Source organism: Lytechinus pictus, chromosome 10, assembly GCF_037042905.1.
Source record: "Lytechinus pictus isolate F3 Inbred chromosome 10, Lp3.0, whole genome shotgun sequence".
NCBI lineage: Eukaryota > Metazoa > Echinodermata > Echinoidea > Temnopleuroida > Toxopneustidae > Lytechinus > Lytechinus pictus.
Window position 1 is genome coordinate 944,019 of NC_087254.1, and position 22,711 is coordinate 966,729.

The 22,711-nt window shown below is 35.6% G+C and overlaps 1 long non-coding RNA gene across 1 annotated transcript; it reads right to left on the reverse strand.

Moving 5' to 3' along the window:
• Positions 1–14,479: 14,479 nt before the first annotated feature.
• Positions 14,480–22,486, reverse strand: LOC129268003 (uncharacterized). The gene is made up of 3 exons (XR_010294960.1): positions 22,387–22,486; positions 19,120–19,173; positions 14,480–14,592 (listed from the first exon to the last, which is right to left on the reverse strand). It is a non-coding gene; the product is annotated as an uncharacterized LOC129268003 (long non-coding RNA).
• Between the last annotated feature and the right edge of the window lie 225 nt (positions 22,487–22,711).

Genomic DNA, 22,711 nt, shown 5'->3' on the forward strand with positions numbered 1-22,711 from the left:
GGTATGTCCCCACTTCGAATGTATCTTGAGGAGTGTGTGTAGAGGTGAAGGTCACCATTCTCTGACTAACAAACGGTGGATCAAACGGAAGACTGCAGTTCACATTATTGAATGCTTCATAGGTCAGGGGAGTGCGACTGATTGGACATCGGTTGATGTTGGGTCCTGCCCTGCCATCATCGGCTTTTGAGAGGAAGAAAATGGAAATAAATCTTTGATTTTTTTCAATTTGTTTCATACCAATAATTCTCTTCGTGCATATGGAAATACATCTTGGAATCACGTCATTTTCGTATATCAATCATTTTCTTTGTGCATACTAGCGTTCCTGTAAAAAAACTAATGATAATTCATATCTCACTTCTTAATTCAGTTCAGTGGATATTTTTCTTTTCCTTTTTAACCTTAAGTTCACCTTGCTGTATGTCCACCTTGCAAATAAGGTTCATAAGGTAGTAATTATTGTCCAGATAAATAATAATCTTTACATGGGATTGAAGTCAGATACAAAACATAACATAGAAAATGAACATATATTTACAAAAAGTCAAACACTGACATAATATATACGTGCATAGAATTTAGAACGATTTGGTCAATTATATTGACTTTATAATTAATTAAGATTAAAATTGAAATAATGGATTGGATTGGAATGGAATGGATTGAAATAAAGAAACGTGTGCATTTAAACACACTTAACCCAAATACGACTGGGGGCTGAGTCAGCCCCCCAGACGACATTTTTTTGCGATAAATCCGCCGCGCATTTTTGTTTTACCCCGTCGCTTGCTGACCTTTTACTTTCAAGTCTCGCGCAAGTTTTGAGACCAAAATTGTGACCCCTGGGTAGGCGGTTCCGACATTACACAACATTTTGTAAGTGCATGAAGACCCAAAAAAGTATCCAATCCAATGCAAATAGTGGTTTTATCAAAAATATTATAAATGCATCATTTTTTTCCTTCTGATTAAATCAATAAATTTCATCTTGTTATTGTCAAAATAAAGTCCCTGACAATTCCCAATGAAAAACAAGTCGTAAAACAAGGAAATATATAAGACACTTAGGAAACAATAAGATACATAAGAAAAAAATGTGATGTTGAATATTTTTTTAATAAATCTGTTCAGAGTATATATGAAGACCAAGAATTAGCATTTTAGGGGCATTATTTAGTTAATTAGAGCAAATAACTTTCGATGTTACGCAAAACTTAGCATTATTAATTAGCAATGAGATTGTTCGCAGAATTGGATATAATAATTTTGTAGATTATGCCATGGGTACCCCCCCCCAGTCTTGTTGGGCGTCGAAATAGCCCACTCTATTTAGGGTTAAAAAAAAACCACATAGGTACACTCTCGCTCATCATGCATAAGTTGAGGTTTTAATTCTTTGAAAAATTTGCTATAAGCAAATTTAAATTCAAAGATTCACCAATAATTTGTCCAGGCCTAACATTTCTCATTAAACCAACTTTGTATAGCCCGTCACCATATTGGTCAGCTAAAGCCTGGGAGAACTCTCTGAACTTTTTGTCATAAACTGTGATATTATATGTCCATTCACAATTATGCATGACTTAAGTATGTCATATCCACTTACATGTAGTTCTTTGCGCAAAAAATACCTGTGATGGTGTGGTGTTTAAAATAAAACGCTCACCTGTGATAATGACATAGAATAAACACACCACTGAAACACCGCCTGTGTAATCGACGGTGTAGAGTACAGCATGTCTACCTACACCAAACATTGATCCGTTAGTACGTGACGACTCCATCGTCAACGGTGTACCATCCGGTGTTGGGTCAGCCCAAGATACTGCTACCTCATCTTGCCCTGGAGTCACAGTCATTGTGACGTCATCCGGACACACCACTGTTCCATTCAGTTCATAACAGCCAAGAATAAGAACAAAACATCCAAGAAAAAATATGAATGTGTAAATCTTATTCATCAAAATGTAGTAAAATAACAAATATTTTGTAAAATGATAAAAGAATATTGTTGAATATATCGAATGTTTTCAGAGGTAAGTCATCCACAGGCATAATAACTATTTTTACAACGTCGCTTGGTCTAAATGTCACCTTGTCTAGGAAGTACAGTTTTCTTTTCGGAATGAGTGGAGTTAATAAAAGAACTGTAAACCACATTGAGTGGAACGCTTAATTAGTAGGCAGAGTGAGAGGCTTGAGTCCTGTAGACGGACAGTCAACCCGACCAAAGCATCGGGTATGCTATCCTGCTCCAGCCCTACAGCTCCATTCGTGGAGTCAAGCCAGGTTTTTCTCATCTACTGAAGCCTCTCTCACCTCTCCAATTGAACCAGCCTCCTACTCAAGCCTCTCACCCTGCCTACTACTCAAGTTTTCCACTCTTGGTTTAAAAGCCCTTTTAAGGACTATGTACACTCATTCTAACCCTAACCTCCACTTTCTCGCCTTTCCATTTCACTTCTATATCCGCCAGGTCTTTACACACCAGTTTGGTTTTGGTCTAACACCAGAAAGGTGTTTATACAACACCGATTTGTATTAATACAGCATCGGTTTGATTCCAGACTGTTGTTGTTTCAATACCTATTTGGTGTGGACATATATGTAGATTCTGGGCTAGTGGTAAATCAACATCAGAGGTTTTGCAGTGCATTAGTTTTACCAGGCGCTGGTATTGGAATTAAGTACCGCCATAAGTTTCCACAGGCATTGTTGTTAAAATCAAAAGGTGCCGATTAGTTATCACCGGCGCAGGTAATGAAATCCATATGCACCAATTAGTTTTAACCGGCGTTGTTACATGTAGAATCAAGATGCTTTGATTGGTTTTCATTGGCACCGGTTAAAATGCAGGCAGGGTCCACTTAGATTTAGGTCGCGCTTTAATATTATTCTTGATTGACGCCGATTAAGAATCATGCAGTGCCGATATATCTTGACCGGCTCCGATCAAGAACTAGGTGGCGCCGATTCTTCTTGACCAGTACCAACTATAGTTAAGTGGCGCTTATTCGTCACTGCCGATTTTCTTTTGACCGGCAAAGGCTTAGAAGCAGGAAGAGACAAAAAGAAGCAGTGAGAATAGATATGTTTATATGTTTATTGGCCAATTTGATGGTATTTCTTTATTCATGATCTGGTGAGTTTTGATACATTTTGTTGTGCAAAGTATTTCGATGATTTATATTTCCTTTATACTTCATATATCCTTTCTCTTAACCGCTGAGAGGCAATTTGCAAATTTGCGGTATATAAAATTATTATTTTAACTTTGTTTTATTTGTATGTTCTTATTTACATCGTTACTGTACACTAAACCAAAAAAAAAACAGCATGATATACATTAAAATTCAACATAAAAAAATGACATTATATAAGTCTAGCAAGAAAGAATTTTAAATACATGTTCAATAGTAAGCAAACATAGTGCCTACGTTAACTTTTCAATCTTCCTTTTGCAATTTTTCCAAAAAAATACTTTTTTTGTTATTTGCTCTCCATTTTATTTCTTCTAAGAATATTTCAAATATTTCTTTAAAATTTGATTTTCCTTTTTGTTCAAAAATTGTATAAGAAGCTAAATTAATATTGGGACCAATTGGCCCCAATATACATAAATTCGTCCTCAATTGGTCCCCCATTGAATTCAAATGGGGCCATTTGGCCCAATTGACCCTACAAAAGGAACTCAACTATAGTATCTTATATGGACCGATTGGACCTATTGAAACCCAGTGATACCAATTGAATCAAATTTGAAACCAACTAAAACCAATTCAATTCATTTATTCTTTTCCATTAAAAACATCAAAATATGTACAGTTGAAATATACATGTATATGCAAAATATTTAATCAAATACATCAGTATAGCAAATTAAGATCATAAGAGAAATAAATGGAAATTGGAACACCTGTAGAAAGCTTTTTATAAAAGCTTGTAAATGACAGGAATCAAAAGTTTAAAAATGCAAATATGACAATGATAATAATAATAGATCCCCCCCCCCCCATTCCCCCTTCCCCATCTCTCTCTCAGGTAGAATTCAAAAATTAATATAGACTAAACTTTAAATGGAAATGAAATTCACATGATAACAAATAAGCTTTAGGATTTTTTTAACCAAATTGAAACCAAATGAAAATTCAATGGGTATTGGTTTTCAATTGGTCCCTCATATTGAATTCTAATGGGGCCAGTTGGCCGAATTGAGACCACTAGACCCTACAATAGGGCCTTAACTGGTATCTTATTTGGACCCATTGGACCTATTGAAACACATTGATACCAACTGTCCAAATTGAAACCAATTGAATCCAATTGAAATTTCAATGGGTTTCAATTGGAATTGAAATTTTGGAATCGGAATTGAATTTTGCCCTGGGATACAACGTGATGTCTATAATGCAATGTTTGAATTATATTGAATGATAAATGTATTTATCTTGAGAGATCAGAATGACGCAAACGGGAACATAAATGATAAAAGAAGCTTACCGCTTTGGCCATTAATTCCTGAAGATAGCGATAGGGAATACAGTACGAATGCTGCATAAATCCACATTATTTCCGACAATCAAATAATTTACTACATTAGAAGTTATAAACTAGGTTCCTTTATCAAGTTTCCTACAATGGACTGTGGTACGTTCTCAACTGTTTCTTGGCTTAACACAAACTTACATCTCTCCCGCGCCCAATCTCTCCTTCTCTCTTTTCTCTCCCTATTCCTCTCTTTATTTTCTCCTCTCTCTCTTTCTCTCTGCCTGTATTTATCTCTCCCTGTCTTTGATTTGCTCCTTTTGTTTGGTTGCAATACCTTTTGAAGAATAGGTGTGGCTCAAAGGCATTGTGTGTATGTCAACAGTGTATTAAATAAACATATAAAAATTGTATCAATTCAGAGAGTGCAAAAATTGCGTCCATCCAATCTGAAAGAGCTCGCATTTCCTACTTTATTTATATAATTATGCAAAGAGATACTCTTGTAGCCTTTCATGTTGAGTAATTTGCACTTCAATTGTCTTCTTTTTGGAGGGGATTTTCAAATGTGTTGATGGACAATGAAATTCATTCTTAGGAAAGTCTAGAGTGAACTGTAACCAATATTTTGATCATTTTTGTTTCAGATATTAATGTATGTGGGCCAGGGTAAATAGTCCCTATCTAAAAGAGGGAGGAGTCCAAAATTTGTTCGTGCGTACATTGTATCCCAAAATAATATTTGATCTAGAGTGTACGCCCATGTGCGTGAGTGTTTTGATTCTTTGGTTACCCCTGCTTTAAACAAACTTTAGACTTATACATGTATTAATTCAATATGATATCTTTATTGACTGATAAGGCTCATAAAAAAAGATTTATTCAAAAGGAGCTAAATCAACTTTTGCCTTTCTTTCTGAAAATCATTTTTTTATTCATCACTTTCCCTATCTACTGCTGTCTTATTTTTTTTTTTCAAATGACCGTATCGTCGATTTAGCTCCTTTTGGAAAATTTACAATCAATTATTACCAAATTCCCCAAAAAACTTCAAATGCGATATGGTGCATTTGATTCCCATGTCCAATATACTGTATTTAAAATTAAATTTGGTAAAAAGAGGTTTTATCCCCTTTTGGATTCAAGCTCTTCATATAAATGACCTATATCATGAGTAAAAGGATGAATAGAAATTGTAGAAATCATTGTAATGTCAAAACCGATGTGTTAGTATCTACTATTGAATTGTTTCTTGGAGATGAGAATTTCAACTTACTTTATAAGTTGAAATGACATATATTATCTAGAAACATAAATTGCCAAAAAAAGACCTATAGGTATTTTTTTATTTATATCCTACATCTCATATATTGAAAGTTTAAGTGAATATTATTGGCATGCCAGCGCCTTGTTCACAACTGGATTGTTCGCTATTTTGATATGTCAAGGTTTGAAAACAACCTTCGGAACGTGAAAATATTCCATTTTCCTTTCATAAAAAAGGTGACACTGTGTTCTTTCGTCACAATGGGGTATCTAGTATTGAATTTATTATTCTAAACCAGAATACTGTATTTACTCATTCTCTTTTATGAGCGAAAATAAAACTAAGCAAATGACATTTTTATGTGAAAAAGAAATATAAAATAATGCATGAGGAAGACTCAAGTAAGAATTTTCCAAATATACTGCAATGAGATATCATTGTTGTTGTTCTGTTGTACTTCTTCCCCTTTTTTTTTCTTCTTCCATTCTTTCTTCTTCTCTTTTTCTTCTTCTCCTTCTTCTTCTTCCACTTCTTCTTCTTCCCCTTCTTCTTCTTCCACTTCTTCGTACTTCTTCTCTTCTCCTATCTTGTTCTTGTTCTTCTTCCTCTTATTTTTCTTTTCTTTCTTCTTTTTTTCTTCTTCTTCCACTTCTTCTTTACTTCTTCTCTTCTATCTTGTTTTTGTTCTTCTTCCTCTTATTCTTCTTTTCTTTCTTCTTTTTTTCTTCTTCTTCTACTTCTTCTTACTTCTTCTCTTCTATCTTGTTCTTGTTCTTCTTCCTCTTATTCTTCTTTTCTTTCTTCTTCTTTTTTCTTCCCATTCTTCTTCTTTCCTTTTATTCTTATCCTTTAATCTTCTTCTCCATCTCCTTTCTTCTTCTCCTTTCTTCTCTTTTTTCTTCTCCTTTTTTGCTTCTTCCTCTTTCTTCTTCTTCTCCTTCCTTCTTCTTCTTTTTTCTTCTCCATTCTTTTTCTTCTTCTTTCTTCTTCTGCTTCTTCTTCTTCTGCTTCTTCTTTTTCGTCTCCTTTTTTCTTCTTCTTCCTTCTTCTTCTCCTTCTTTTCACTGATCTCCTTTCGTCTTCTTCTTCTTTTCCCCATCTCTTTTTATTTCCTTCTTCTTCGTCTTCTTCCTATTTACTTTCTTACTTACTTACTTCCTTTGGATTCTTCTGAACGCAGTCTAAGACTCATGTATTCATTTCCAAATTGTGTCTCCTCTTTAGGTTGACGGGATCATGTTCTGGTGGGTCAGCGTCGAACTAGAACTTCTCTGGTTCACATTTCCAATACTTATCCAGTCCATTCTCGAAGATATGGAAGATGTGGACACTGTGTGCATTTACTAATTCATTACTTAGACTATTCCAAGGTTTCATCATTCTTATGTAAAAATAATTCTTTGGTTTCTCAGTTATCTGACCTCGGAATGTACATTTTTTCCATGACCGCTGGTAGGCCCATGCACCTGACCCAATTCATACCAGTGAAATAACTTGTATATTTTGATCATATCTCCTCGGGCACTGCGATATGCTAATGTTGTAGTTGAATTAATCTTTTTTTCATATGAAAGTTTCTTTACCTCAGTATCAACTTAGTGGCCCTTCTTTGTACATTTTCTAGCGCTTGAATATGTTTCTTCAAGTATGGAGTCCATAATGCACGAGTATTCTCCAAATGGGGTATAGTGCTTTAATTTGTATAGGAGTAAAAAGTTCTCCTAGTGAAGATAAACAAATGTTCTTCTAATTAGATTTATTAGCTTATTGGCTTTATTTATATTTGACTGGAAATGCTGGTCAAACTAAGCTTTGTGTCAACTACCACTCCTAAATATTTACTAGTTTCAACTTGTGATGAGTTATGGGTGGCATCATAATGTGTCATTGTGTAGTCATTAAATAAATCCTATTTGGGTTCATATTCCATTGCCCTGTGGGTAAACGAATTTATTGATACAAGTTAGAGTGAATATTAGCTGCACTCCAGGGTACCAGGAAATTCTGAGATGGCACCCAAATGTCTGCCGTAGGCTAAAAATCCAAAATTCATCTATAACTTTCTTAAGTGGCTTCAATTTGGTTTTCATTCAATAGTTTTATGAAGTAGTACATCGGGACAAGTTACAAGGACAGCCAGTGGTCTGGTGTGTCCAAAAATCTTAGATGGCTTCCAGAAATGGCTGTTAATACTTAAAATGGACATAGCTCATATCATATCCAACTGGGATATATGATTTTGGTGTCTAGACCATGGTTTTAATGGTCAAATAATACATTGGGACAAGTTACCAGGACAAGTCAGTGGACCAGTATGTTAAACAATTCAAGATGGCTTCCAAAAAAGGATTTTAAAAAATGCTGTTGCTATAAAAAAAAAACATAGTTTGTTCAATATCCGGGAATATGATTTTTGTGCCTTTACCATGGTCAATGGGTCAAATAATACATTGGGACTAAAAGTTACAAGGACGATGGGTGGTCAAGTATGTCCAAAAGTCGACAGTGGCTTCAAAAATAGTATAAATTAGCCGCTGGTATTTACAAATGGACATAGTTCATGTAATATCATTCAAGGGCATATGATTGTGATGTCTATACCATGGTTTTAAAAGTCAGATAATTAGTTACAAGGACAATCAGTATGTCGAAACATAAGAACATAGTTTGTCAAAAAAGGCAGTATGTCGAAAATCCAAGATGGATTCCAAAAAATCGGAGTCTAAAAGGACTGCTGTTACTTTAAAAATGGACATAGTTCATTTAAAATCTACCAAGGAGATATGATTTCGGTGTCCGCACTATGGTTTCATGGTTAAAATAATTTATGGTTGAAAATAGTTTGGACTAGTTACATTGATATACAGTTGTCCAGTTTGCCAAAAAAATTCAAGAGGGTTTTCAAAAAAAGCATCTAAAACGACTCATATGACTCAATAATGGTCAGAATTCTCCAATATCTATCTGTAGAAAATAATGTTGGTGCCTAATTTGTGGTATGATGGGTCACATAATACACACGAACAAGTAACAAGGGTGGTTAGTATTCCACTTTGTCCAAAAAAAATCCATAACGAATTCTAAAATTTCATCAAAATGGGTGCTGTTACCAATTAATGATAACTTATCCCCATGCATTTCAGTGTAAGCACCAGGATTTTTTCCCACAGGTGGATATTCTATGAACTATGTCAATTTTTAAGTTATAGCAGTAACTTTGGAACCCATTTTTAAAAGACAACTTGGATATTAAGGCAAAATGGATAAGTGCATATTATGGTAACCAGTCCCAAAGTATTTTTTGACCCTTGAAACCAGAGTGTAGACACCAAAAAAAAAAGTCCCCAAGGTGTATTTGTAATGTTCTATATCCACTTTTAAGTAACAGCAGTCATTTAAGACCCCCACTTTTAAAGCCATCTTCGATTTTTGGACATACCTGGTGTTTTTCTAATAAACTGTATATTTTGAAGTCAATTTACACCCAATTTTTTTAGTCATCTTGGATTTTTTAACATACAGAAAACTGATTGGTCTTGTAACTTACCCTATTGTATTACTCGATCCTTTAAACCATGGTTTAGACACCAAACTCATATTACCCAGACAGATATTAAACAACTATGTCCTTTTGTAAGTAACATCAGACATTTTACTCTATTTTTGGAAGATGTCTTGGAATTTCGGACATACTAGATCACTGACTGTCACTGTTTTGTCCTAATATATAATTTGACCCTTGAAACCAATGGTTTTGACACCGAAATCATATCTCACAGGCGGATGTGAAATAAGCTATGACCGCTTTAAGTAACAGCAGCCTATTTTTAAGATCAACTTTTGGATGCCGTCTTCGTTTTTTGGACATATCAGATCACTGATTGTCCTTGTAACTTATCCTAATATATCATTTGACCCTTGAAACCAATGGTTTTGACATCAAAATCTCATCTCCCAGGCCGAAATGAAATGAGCTATGTCCGCTTTAAGTATTAGAAGCCATTTAAGAATCAATTTTTGGAATCCATTGCGGATTTTTGCATATACCAGACCACTGACTTTCCTTGTAACTTATCCCAATGTATTATTTGACCCATTTAACCATGGTGTAGACACCAAAATCATATTTCTGGATATTGAGCAAACTATGTCGGGGTTTATTTAAGTAGCAACAGCAACTTTAGACTCCATTTTTGGAAGCAATCTTGGATTTTTGAACATACTAGACCACTGACTGTCCTTGTAACTTGTCCCAATGTCTTATTTAAAACACCAAAATCACTATGTCACAGGCGGATATGAAATGAACTATGTCCATTCTGATTATTTGCAGCCATTTTTAACTCTAATTTTGGAAGCCATCTTGGATTTTTTGGACACCATCTTGGATTTTTGGACACCAGACCACTGACTCTCCTTGTAACTTGTCCCAATGTACTACTTCACCCTTTAAACCATTGAATAAAACCCTAATTAAAGCCACTTGGATGAATTGTGGATTTTCAGCCTACAGCAGCCATTTTGTAACTGTTTTTACAGGGACATATTTATGTACAAAAGACAAATCAGCATGGAGACTTTGAGGAGTATAGTTTTGCACATGATTTGCACTAGCTTTGCTTCTTTGAAATGCTGTGGAAGTGTTTCGTACATCTTCCGATCGCGAATTTAACAACGCACAAAAAAGGCCGGACCCCCGCGATTCGCGAAAAATTCTGTACGCGAAAATAACAGCTTGTACAGTAGTTAGAACAGCTAACAGTTAGATATAACTTGGATTATAGATCTAGCCTATAGTAGACTCTATTGTTAGGCCGAGAGAACTTAACGTTACTTAAAAGACTCTAGATCTCGAAACCTATAGTCTAGCCCTAGGCTACTTTAAAAAAAAACATTTAAAAAGCCCACGGAAGCCATACAAATCTTTTTTTATCACAATTGACATCTAAAATCTTTTTTTTTCTCGGTCTTTTGTATTCTTTATAATTTCTGTCTCTCTCATTCATTTACCCACTGTCTCTCTATCTCTCATTCATTTTCCCCGTTTGGGTCTCTTTCATTTTTCCTTCCCTCTCATTTTTCCCTTTGTCTGTCTCTCATTTTCATCACTGTCTGACTCATTTTTCCCACCACTGTGTCTGTCTCATTCATTTTATCACCCCCCCCCTTCTCTCACTCTCACTTCTTTTCGACATCCTACTGTACTTATATATGATTGAGCAACCTTTAATCTAAAAAGTACAAACAACAACATTATAATGTACATTGTAAGGTACATGTGCAATTTACTTTACATTTATTTCTGACCCAGTACATGTAATGATAACATTTCTGTATCAATATAATTGCCTGTTGACTGCTTACTGAATACACCGTGTTCTAGTAACAAAAAGTTATACAAAAACAGGACTTGCTAAATAGTACAAGAACGGCCAATTTGAAAAAGAAAAATACAGAGAAGAAACGAGTAAAAGAAAATAAATAAGAGCAAACAAAAAGCAAATCTGCAGAGGTAGATCGAATGAAAAGAGACAGAGACGGGAAAAGAAGATCCCCAAGATACTGTATCCTAAGCAGGATGCATAATTTGACTATTTTAGTTATTAGGGATTTTTTTAAATGCTCTATTGGAACTTTGAATTGTAGGCTTATTTCGTAAAGCTTGTGAAAGTGAGTTCCGAAGTTTGATGCCAGAAGATATGAACATTTTGTTTGGCAATAATGTCCTTGTTCTAGGTAAACGGAAAGGTCCAGCGGATCTTGCAAGGTAGTGGATATTGACATTTCTTGTAAACATAGAATAAAATATATCTGGTAGTTCATCTCTACTAAGGTTGTACATAAAATATCCAAGATTATAATGGTAAAAGATCATGTATCGTCAGAATAATATAATAGCAGGGCCCACTGGGAGAACAGTTTTCGGAACTGAAGTGGCTACCATGGGTAAATATGCCGTTTTTATTATTATCATTGTTATTATTATTATTATTATCATATTATTATTATTATATTATTATTAATACCATGAGTTTTAAAAAGAACATTCGTGTGTGCCCGATAATGAAAATGGCAAATAACGCGCAATGCTTTTTGCTGGAGTAGTATAAGTCTATTCAAATGAAAATCAGCACACCCCCCCCCTGCAATAATACAAAAGTTCAAGAAGAGCTAAGAAATTCGTTCCTCCATTTTTTGTCACAATAAATTGTAGCTTGAAAGCAAGATCCTCGACAATCATTCTGCCAAGATAACCCTTAAAGGGATACTCCGGACTGAAAATATTTATATCTGAAAAAATAGAGTAAAATTCATAAAGCGAAATACCGGCGAAATCAAATTTCATCAATAACAAAGTTATTAAATTTTAAAGTTTAGCAATATTTTGTGAAAGCAGTTATATACACGTCGTCATCAATATTCACTAGGTGGGCTGATTATGTCACATCCCCACTTTCCTTTAATGTATGGTATTACATGAAACCACTAGTTTTCATCATTTCATACTTGAGAATAATATGTCTCCCTTATAATGAACTGAGTTGCAGCAATGAATGTCTAATGCACTAAATCAGTTGTCAATCCATTTTTTTAGTTCTAAGAGGAAAAAACTTGCATAAACACAATTTTATATAATTAAATACAAAAGAACAAGTTGGGATATGACATCATCAATTTCCCCATTGAATAATTATGAAGACAAGCCTAGAACTGTTTCACCGGAAAATGCAAATCTTTAAAATGTCATAACTTTGTTATTCCTTGTCCGATTTTGATCAATTTTTCAGTATTTTGTTTGTCAGCTCTTTTCTCTTCAAATCATATTTACTTCAGCCTAGAACATCCCTTTAATCGATTGCAATATCCTTTTATTATTTAGCCTGGAGTACCTCTATAATGGTTGATTGTAATGCACATGTAAATATTAATAATTGGATTAGTTTAGCTTTCCCTGCCAGAAAATTCTCTCAGAGTGGTTAAAGGGGAAGTCCACCTTGAAGGAAAGTTTGTTGTAATGATTGCAGAAAAGAAAAAGTATTCTTGAAGGTTTGAAGGAAATCCAATGAAGATTGAAAAAAATATTTAAAATTTTAAGTTTTTGGTTAGTGACGTCGTAAAAGAGATGCTGCTCCAAATGTTTTGTAATATAAAATGCACATTTTTTATTTTGAAATGGTTCGTGATGACTTATCTTAGTTTGTTTTCTTTTAGGAAAGGGTGTGAACTGATTTGTCGATCAATATACTTAAGGAAAGTATACCCCTCCCCCCCAAAAAAAAAAAAATTCTTAGACCATACAATATGTATGAAAGCTGCTCGCACTCTAATAATTCGGTAATATTTTTTTCAATTTATGTATCTGCTTTATTTACAATAAACGTTTTGTTAGGGTGAACATCCCCTTTAACTTATGACTGCTCAGAGAGAAGAAAAGAATGTGAATTTATCTTCAGCTGTTCAATTCGAGCTTTTAACATTGTAAATCATTATCTTCCCATAATATTCCTTCTCTGTAAAAATACTGAATACAAAAATGATACTCTGAACATATTTCTAAATCTGATTTCTATAATGCGATCACCTTACCAGGAAGAATCAGCTACTGGTCCCACAACTACAGGTTCCAACTAGACCAGTTCTGGACCCGTTTCCCCAAAAAAAGATTGGGTTTAATATCAACTAAAAAAATTAACACACTACTATAATGTATCATGATCATATTAGATGAAATTAAGTTGAGTTTGGTTTTGGAGTTGCTATTGATTGCAACTATTTCTACAACAGGCCATAGAGGGGGTACGTGTTTTCATGAAACAAATAGTCACGTTGAAGGATTCTGCTAGCACATGTCATACCAGTTAATCAGTAAATATCACCTATTGATATATAAAAAACGATTATCATGTACTGATTTCATATTCTCTACATCCAAAAAAGAACATTAAATGAAAAGAACATTAAATGATATTATTGAAGACACTTTTTTGACAAATGTATAGAAAACATTGTTATCCTTCAATTGAATGAAGACAAAGAAAAACAATCAATAAGGCGAAATGGCAATGAAACAGCATAGTGTAAAACTGTATATTCATCGTTACAATTATTGTTAGTAGTATTATCCTGAATAGTGCATTGTGGATAACTCACATGCTGTATAACTTGTGTCATCGAAGACGAAATAAATTTAAAGTGGAAAACTAAAATTTATGATAATAAATATGTAGATTTGGGACATTGAAACATGATAAAGTAAAAAAGTCTGTAATTAATTGAGATGCATTTAAACTACTCGTATTTATTAGAGTAAATTTTAGATTCTATAGTTCATAGGTCTGGCTTACTAAAATAGAAACTATTATGTAAGATAAGTCACCATACAAATATGAATGATTTCTTAAAACATTTATAATAAAGTTGTGAAATGAATCCTCTTTCAAATAATTGACTGGAATACATCAAAGACCTTTTGTTTATTTCAGCAATGTAATATGAATATTTTCTAATGACTGGTGTTAATGGTCAGTTATACTGACCGGTCACTGTTTTAAAGATATTCTTAAGAGTTTGTTTTGATATGATTATCTATATGGATCTGCATACTATCGATGTTCCTAAGGCTTTTCAGAAATGTTTCTTGTGCGTCTAATACCCACTGTTGGCCTCGACGATATATATTTTTCCTCCTATACTAATAATTAAAACCAATTGTTCCCTAAAATAGGTATGCAACATTTATCACAAATCCATGTTCCGTTGTCTTATCCGTGCCTTTCCGAAGGTAGAAGTCATCATATCAATCAATAACCGATTGCTTTTCTATCCACACGTCTTTCCTGTAATGAGATAGTACAAAAGAATATATTTAAACAATGGCAAACTAACAAGTACAGTTTTACACGTAACTCGCCTGTGCGAGGAAAGCGAAATGGCGGATTCGTTTCTTCATAAAACATAGGGCGTTTTTACACGTGAATCTTGAATCATCATCGTATTGATGATTGCATATCGTCTTTAAAATCATCGGACCTTTCACACGCTCACTCGATAACTGTGATTTTAATTCAAATTCCCGAGCGAAGGCGGTATGTGTCCTTGGTAACGTGTCAATCAAAGCACTGCATCGATACGATGAGTGCATGACAATTGTATTATCTACGGAGGGGCTTGAAAGGACACGTAAGCTGCGCCCCCAAAGATGTTTTGGAGGTCAAGCCTTTCACACGTAAAACTTGTACCGTAATTTGACTGAAAGTTAACTGGAATTCACCTCCGGAGTAGAATTTGAATTAATGATTGCGATTAGCGTTTGTGATTTTACTTTCATTTCACGCGTGCTAAAAATTCGTCATTAGCCTTATTTTTACTGGAATTATCATTCATTTTTTTACCATGTGAACGGGAGGTAGGCGAGGCTGCCTTCAAAAGGTATACGGTGCTTCATTAAGGGATAATGAAAATTTTTATTTCCCGTATTATCATCAAAGAAAAATCCATCAAATAATCAACCAACGACCGACCTTTTTTTTCTCATTTCTTACTTCACTTCATAAACTGCCAAAGTCATGATCATTTGTTGCAATACAGACTTACTTTATAAACCAGAAATCAGAAAAAGATAACTTCCGGAAGGTCCTACATGTACGGGGGGGGGGGGTCGGAATATATATTTTACTAAATTGCCCATCATTATTCATTAAATTTTTTATAATTTTGTTATCAGTATGATCATTGTTATTGCATGTGTACCTATCATTTTTTATCATTCTCATCATAATTAATATTATTTTTGGTAGTAGTAAAATTTGTAAATGTAGTTGTACCATTGCGTTTACCATTATGATATTTATGAATGTATGATTTTATATAGATGGACCGGATGGACCTTCTCAAATGGACAGATGCACCTTATCAATGATAGATCTAAGCATTCAATACGACATACCTGAATAACAATTCATATGAGATGAAATGTCATCCAGACTCATTCGTGGAGGGCAGCTGATTGATGTTTTCACAGTGAAGACAGGATTAGACAAAGGTGTCTCCTCTCACCCTTTTCTTTTTTTTAAATCATAATATGTTTCATTGGATATCACCTTTTCTCTTCTTTTTGGCCAAAACTCAAAGGAGTAATGGACTCCAATCAACATATACACACAAACACACCCACCCTCCACCACTAGCACAGACACGCATACGCACCCACCCTCCCAACTCCACAAGCGCACATGTACACACGCACCCACCCTCCCCACAAGCACACATACACACACACACACACACACACACACCCTCCCACCCTCCTCACAAGCACACATACACACACACACACACCCACCCTCCTCACAAGCACACATACACACACACCCACCCATCCTCCTCACAAGCTCAATACACACACACGCACCCTCCTCACAAGCACACATACACACACACGCACCCACCCTCCTCACAAGCACACATACACACACACACCCACCCTCCTCACAAGCTCAATACACACACACGCACCCATCCTCCTCACAAGCGCACATACCCACACCCACCCACCCTCCTCACAAGCACACATACACACACCCACCCACCCTCCTCACAAGCACACATACACCCACCCTCCTCACAAGCACACATACACACCCACCCTCCCCTCAAGAACACTTACACACACACACCCACCCATCCTCCTCACAAGCTCAATACACACACACGCACCCATCCTCCTCACAAGCACACACACAGCCAGCCACCCTCCTCACAAGCACACTTAAACACACACACACCACCCACCCTCCTCACAAGCACACATACACACCCACCCTCCCCTCAAGCACACTTACACACACACGCATCCATCCTCCTCACAAGCACACACACAGCCACCCACCCTCCTTACAAGTACGCATACATACACACACACACCCACCCACCCTCCTCACAAGCTCAATACACACACACACCCACCCATCCTCCTCACAAGCACACATACACACACACACCCTCCTCACAAGCACACATACACACACACACACACCCACCCACCCTCCTCACAATCACACATACATGAACACACACGCACCCTCCCTCCCCTCAAGCACACATACACACACACGCACACCCTCCTCACAAGCACACATAAACACATACGTAACCCCTCCCCACAAGCACGAATGCACACCCACGCACCCATCTTCCTCACAAACATATGCGCCAATGAAAGTGGATAGATCCATTTTATTTCGAAAATTGACCAAAAAAAAAAAAAAAGGAAAGAAAGAAAAAACAGGAGAAAAAAGAAGAGGAGGAAGACGATTGAATAAAAGGAAATTAAAATGAGGGGAAGGCTTGGAATATAAAAAGAATCTTTAATGTCTGTAATTGCCTGTAAGGTGATTTCCAAAACAATATGCAGCTTACATATCAAGTTTGGAAGTCAATATACAAACCTCAGAAATCGAACTTCTTATTTTGTGTGATTTACAAATTTATTTTTATAAAGTGCTCTGTAAAAATAAGTTTTATGGTCAGAATATTAACATTTTCTGCTCGCGCTGCGCGCTTGCAAATCTTGATTTATCAGGTTATTATTTTTGTGTATTCAATAAAGTTTTCAAAATATCCCTTTTCAGGCTTCATTGTCCAAACGTATCAGCTGGCGCTGCTCGCTCGCATTTTTATTGGCAAGTTATGTATGTGTCAATTGATTACACAACAAACTACTTAAAGGAGAATGAAACCCTTGAAACCAGCTGAATCCATATCAAAGAGAAAAATCAAAGAAACATATTGTCGAAAGTTTGAGGAAGATTGAATGAATAATAAGAAAGTTATGAGCATTTGAATATTGAGATCACTAATGCCATGTAGATCCTCCAATTGGCAATGCGACCAAGATCTGTGATGTCACAAACGTACAACTCCCTCATTGCTTTAGTACTTATTTCACTTATATTCTCACTTTTATAGAATCTATCACAAGGTGAGGTGTTCTCTTTATGAGAGGACAAGTACAGAGGTTTCACAACATTATATCATTGATGAATCGTTTGTCATATGATTATAATGAGCAAAAAGAGATGTTTTGGGGTACATTTTCAGTGTCCAAAAGGGGAGAGTTGTTCATCTGTGATATCATAGATCTTGGTTGCGTTGCCAACGAGAGGATCTAGGATTAAATCTGGAACACGCAGGCGCATCATTAATGTGAGAAGATCCCCTATTACTCATCCGTTTCATGGTTTACAAAACAGGAATAGAGTGTCCCGTTTTTAGATCTAGAGCTTCGCACTCGCATCAATTGTTTAGTTAAATAGCTATCCTGTTCACGATTACAATTATTGATTAACATTTTTCATTCTTTAAGTAGAAATGTCAAAATCTTTCTTCTCGCGCTTCGCGCTCGCATTATTTGATTGTTGGAATATTTACGTCTCCATGGCTAAGTGCAAGCAGTCTTTAACAGGTAGGGCCTACCTTTTTGATCAGTTCAAAACGTATACTAAATTTTCTGCTCGCGCTTTGCACTCGCATTAGTAATGTAAGAAAGATCTCCAATTACTCATCCATTTCATGATTTACAAAACATGAATAGAGTGTCTCGTTTCTGGATCTAAATCTCAACATTTTCCGCTCGTGCTTCGCGCTCGCATCATTTGTTAAGTTATACATGTATTCCTATTCTGTTTAAGTTACAAAAACTGCTAAGTATTTCCATTCTTTAGGTGAAAATGTCAAAAAATTTCTGCTTGCGCCTGGCACTCGCATCATTTGATTAGTAATTTCTTCATGGCTAACTACAAGCAGTAGGTAGGCCTACCTTTTCGATCAGTTCAAAATGTGTATCACAAATTTCTGCTCGCACTTCACGTGAACAGTATTTATTTAGTTGCATACACATCCTTTTCAGGATATCAAACATTGCCTTAAATGTTCAAATTTGCGAAAAAATACATTAAATTTCAAATGAAATTTGCTCGCGCTTCGCGCTTGCATTATGTAAATAAGGATTATGATATTATATATCTATGTTGACTTATAAGCATATACCTAAGGAGTAACTATCAAGACTACCCCTTCAGTGAAATAAAAAAAGTCATGTTCGAGCGGCCGATCAGGGAAAATATGGCTGAAAAAAAATTCTGCCCCCCCCCCTATTGGCGAAGGCTGGATTCGCCCCTGCGACCCTACAATATAAGTAAAGGAAAAATAGAATAGCCGGAAGTGGACCCAACTCTTTGGGGAATAAACTCTTCATATATGATTTAATAATGTAATTGAAATATTGAGTGTGTATATATGGTTTCCGGCAATGCTATTACATTCATTCTTTTGATTACATAAAATGCCAAAAAAACTTTACATACCGGGTATCCTCCATCCACGACAAAGGGAGTACTAAAATGACGCCTATCTTCTGCCTGAGATGAAAAGAGAAGATTGATTATATTTTTTCCTTTAACCCTAAATAGACTGGGCTATTTCGATGCCTAAGAAGACTGGGGGGGGGGGCTGATTCAGCCCCCCCCCCCCTATGATCTCGGCCGTCGACCACGCGATCGCAACGAAAATTGGCACGTGCATTACCCATGGCATAATCTCCAAGACTGTAGGATCAAATTTTCCGAAAAATCTCATAATTCATTAATTATGCTAATTTATGCGTAATATCAAAGATTTGCTCTAATTAAATAAATAAGGCTTCTAAACTGCTAGTTTTTCATTCACAGACTCTTTGAAGAATTCTGATCAAATGCATTTAAAAAAAAATTCAATATCACAATTCTTCTCTTATGCATTTTATTGTTTTTAAAATTTCTTATGTATTTCTATGTTTTTCGACTTTTTGTTTTTTATTGTTTTTTCAATGGAAATTGTCCGCTACTTTATTTTGACCATAAACAAGATGAAATTAATTGAGTTTGATCAGTAAAATTGAAAATAATGATACATTTATGAATTTTGGCTAAAAACACAATTTGCATTGGATTTGTACACAAATTCACGTTTTTGAGCGATTTCGGGTCGACATGCACTTACAAAATGTTGCGTAATTTCTGAACCACATACCCGGGCGTCGCAAATTTGGTCTCAAAAGTTGCGCAAGACTTGAAAAAAAAAAGTCATGGAACGGCGCGGCGCCAGCTTTTCGCGTTACAGATTAATCGCGAAAAATGTCGAGGGGGGCTGAATCAGCCCCCCCCCCCCAGTCTTTTTAGGGTTAAACCTCATTACCTTCAAAATCAATTTGTAATATTGTGGTATGAAATACTAAGAGAATACAATTATTATTATATTACTAGTAATGTATCTAAATTAGTTTGGTAACTAATTTTGAATAAAAATAACTTCAGAGTATGTAGACTAGGTTTTAGTGCTTGTGCATAGTCAAATTATCTACCATTGGTACCCATCTTTGTTGAAAAAACTTAACATGCCTCGTTTTAAGATTTTACAAGATTTATTAAAGAGATACTCCCGGCTGAATATATCTATATCCCATAAATACAATAAAATTCACATAACAAAATCCTGATAATTTGATCGAAATCGGATACAAAATGAAAGGCTCTTGAATTTAAAATATTTGCATTATTCCAGTAAAAAAATTCTAGGCATGTCTTCATGAATATTCATTAGGTGTGCTGATTATGTCATATCCCCACTTATTCTTTTGTATTTATTATGTGAAATTATGTTTATTGACAACTGATTAAGTACATTAGTTATTTCTTGCTGCAACCTAATTCAAAATAATAGAGACACATCATTTACATGTTTAAATGGGGGGATCTGATTTCATGTAATAAAAAAAGAAAAAGGAAAGTTGGGATGTTGCATCATCAACCCACCTAATGAATATTCATGAAGACATACCTAGAACTGTTTCACCGGAATAATGCTAATCTTTAAAATTCAATAACTTCGCTATGTGTTATCGATTTTGATTAAATTTTCAGCATTTTGCTCTTTGAAGTTTACTCTGCTTATTTGAATATAAACATATCCAGCCCGGAGCATTCCTTTATAAACAAATGACAGAATGATAAAAAATAAAAAAAAATAGGAATATCATCCCTTATATGCATACATAAAACATGAATATACAAGGTAACAAACAATAATAATAATAATAATAATAATAATAGCCAATTTTTATAAAGCGCTTTTCCCAGAATGGCTCAAAGCGCGTTACAGCATATTATTACCCCGGTCATTGGATTCATTTCAATCCCGCACGAAAAGTGCACAATTTTCACTCCCTGGGGAGCATTCCTTGCATTCATCGCAGCCTCATTATGGCGCTGGCAAAATCAAACATACAATATCTTTCGCATCCTACCGGGTACCCATTTAGCACCTGGGTCGAGAGTGGCAAAGTGTGGATTAACGCCTTGCCAAAGGACGCTAGACCGCGGTGGGATTCGAACACACGACCCTCTGTTTACAAGGCGAGAGTCAGAACCACTACACCACGGCTCTTCCTATACTTCCTATACTATAACAATACTGCGATTAAAAGTCATTGCCACTAAATCATTAGCTTCAAACAATTGATTCAGAAATACTGGTAATTAATCTCAAATAATCATTTGGAAAGGGTTACTTAAAAGGGGATTTGTATACTATTTATTGCAGTGTGCACCCTAAGACACCACTCCCGCATTCATGCCCCACTCAACCTACATACATCAGGCTAACATGGATTTGACCAATCGTGGCCCTGCTTTGGTAATAGTGAGTTTTTGCAAACACTGTGCACTTACTGGAACGCTGAAAATCTACTGGAAATATCCGTCAAATCATAATAAACAGATTAGAGGTCATTGTCAAAAATTGGTACCAGGGCAGCAGATCGTCCCAAGATTCGGAGCTGACGAAAAATTGCAAATGTCGTTTGTCCAGAGTCCAGGACGACACTGCAGTTTTGATTCACAGATTTTCGACAAAAGCTATGTGATGAAGGAATTTTTAAAATAGATTTTTAACATTTCAGATCACGTCTACGTTGTGTTGCAAAAATTCCCTAATTACCTTAGTTCTCTGGAAAATCGTATTGATGAGCGATTTTTTTCTTCATCAAGTTCGGTTAAAAGGGTTACATTTAGCAAATGTCATGCTAAGACTTGAGAGGATTAATGAGAGAGTATATGGCATGGAGTTAGGGGTTGTTTCATGGTAATCAATGTTCTGGATGGATGAATGTGTTTTCCATGTGAGCGTTCTTGAAAAGACATTTTATCTGACAGTAACTAATTCATATCAAAATCAAGGAAAGCTGTCAGACCTGAAAGAGTTTTTTTTTTCAATTACCATAGGGACGGATTCTGCAACGTGGTAAATCTATTGGAAAGGCATGTCAAATCACAGCGAGCAGTTCAATGGTTTTTGTCGAAAATTGGAGGACCAGGACAGCATATTGGACCGGATGAGAAAATTGCAAATATGTCGTTTTGTCGAGAGTCCAGGACGAAACTGCTGTTTTGATTCACTAATTTTCAACAAAGACCGCTTTGTCATGAAGTGCCTTCGACAATAGCTTCTATAATTATGTTCTAGAAGGCGTCTACGTAGTGGCTACGAAAGCTCCCAAAAACTCTCCCTGGGGTATGAAACGAAGACGTTATTATTACCATTCTTGGGTTCCATTGACCGGATGCTCCATTCACTCGCATGCGATCGATGGCTTGGCGTCTCCCATCATTTGAACCGTAGTCTGGGTGGTCATTATACTCATCACTGAATAATATAAATAATAAAAATTATAATAAAAAGGCTAATGATTATGATCTATAATAAATCGATTGGTTTGGTTTTGACGTTGGATTTGACTTAATACAAAATCCTAGTGTGACTATAAAAATTCTGAATAAAAGGACGGTGAAAGTGAATAAATAGCAGTATATATCGTATAATGGATGAGGCAGTACACTAGCGCTCAAAACGTAGTGAAAGCTG